Source organism: Trichechus manatus, unplaced genomic scaffold (assembly GCF_000243295.1).
Source record: "Trichechus manatus latirostris isolate Lorelei unplaced genomic scaffold, TriManLat1.0 scaffold00266, whole genome shotgun sequence".
In the NCBI taxonomy this organism is placed as follows: domain Eukaryota; kingdom Metazoa; phylum Chordata; class Mammalia; order Sirenia; family Trichechidae; genus Trichechus; species Trichechus manatus.
Window position 1 is genome coordinate 1512342 of NW_004444202.1, and position 1618 is coordinate 1513959.

Consider the following 1618-nt stretch of genomic DNA (forward strand, 5'->3'; position numbering starts at 1 on the left):
GAAATGAGAAGAGTGATCACCCTTAGGAAGGGCAAGTGGGGCGGAGGGACGGGGCAAGGGGGAGGGATTTACTTTTCACTGTATACCTTTGGTACCTTGCGAATTTTGTATCAAGTATGTGTATTACCTATTCACCAATCAATACTGTATTTTCTAGCCCTCTAAAACTTCTGGGTGATAGGATGGTGGCTAGCAAAAAACTAAGTCTGGGAAAAGTAGACTGTGAAATGGAAGAAAGCAGGAGCACATATCCGTAAGCTGTCTGATTGTTTGGCAAGTATAAATTTTCAAGTTTTAGCAAACAAATGAAGTGTTAGGTTTCTTTTAATAAAGTCACTATAAAAGATAAGGTTCTGTACAAGGACAATGGAACAAGTGACATATTCACAGGTGGCTTCTCCAGGGTAAGTAACTGAGCTGCACACTAAGGGAAAATGGGATTTTCCAGAGTGGAAAATGTATATTTGAAATGTTAAAAATATTTCAGTTTTCGTGGGCATGGAGTCGCTCTTGGCTGCCTAGCCCCCAGCCCACGCCGCTGCCTAGGGCACTCAGGGGTCTCTGTGGGGCCCGGCGAGGCCTGGCGCTGAGTGGATGGTTCTGCTTCTGCAGCCGCGGACCGCGCTTGCCCTCCTTGTCCTCCTCCTAGCCTCCGCTCTCAGGTGCCAGGAGCAGGCCCAGACCACCAACTGGAGGGCCACCCTTAAGACCATCTGGAATGGCGTTCACAAGATAGACACATACCTGAATGCCGCCTTGGACCTCCTGGGTGGCGAGGACGGGCTCTGCCCATATAAGTGCAGTTACGGATCTAAGCCTTACCCACGTTAGGGTTATAAACCCTCTCCGCCGAATGGATGTGGCTCTCCGCTGTTTGGTGCTCATCTTAACATCGGCATCCCTTCCCTGACGAAGTGCTGCAACCACCACGACAGGTGCTAGGAGACCTGTGGCAAAAGCAAGAATGACTGTGACGGGGAGTTCCAGTATTGCCTCTCCAAGATCTGCTGAGACGTGCAGAAAACACCAGGACTAGCTCAGCACGTTCAGGCGTGTGAAACAACAGTGGAGCTCTTGTTTGACAGTGTTATACATTGAGGCTGTAAACCATACCTAGACTGCCAAAGAGCCGCATGTTGGTGTCACTATGAAGAAAAAACCGATCTTTAAAGAAGATGCCGTGGGCTGGTAACAGCAGATGAAGATGGAAGAATGTAACCTTTGGCAAAGAACTAATGTTTGCCCATCATTAAACTGCCTTATTTTGTAGATTAATTATCTTCAGACCTTACAAGACTTTATATTTTGATATTATAACCTCAAATGAAAACAAAAGGGTGTGGTAAGGGGAATAGGAGGAAGGGCATGCCTTTCTTCTCAGGTATCTTCCTGAGAGTTGCTGCCTTAGTGACCCATCCGAGAGAGAGGTGTGTGTTGTTGCAGCCCCTCACACGGGGCACCATCTATCGCAGCGGCGATGGTTGTCGGGGCGGCGGAGACAGTAACCAAACACAACTCTTACAGAGAAGTGGGGCCAGGAGGGTCACTCTGAGGCGTCGACCCCGGCTTCAGTCCCAGGAGTTTATTTATAGTCAATACAGCAAGCAGTGAAGCAAAT

General features: G+C 48.4%; 1 pseudogene; it reads left to right on the forward strand.

Moving 5' to 3' along the window:
• Positions 1–594: 594 nt before the first annotated feature.
• On the forward strand, positions 595–1170 carry LOC101358021 (group XIIA secretory phospholipase A2 pseudogene; annotated as a pseudogene).
• The last annotated feature ends 448 nt before the right edge of the window (positions 1171–1618 follow it).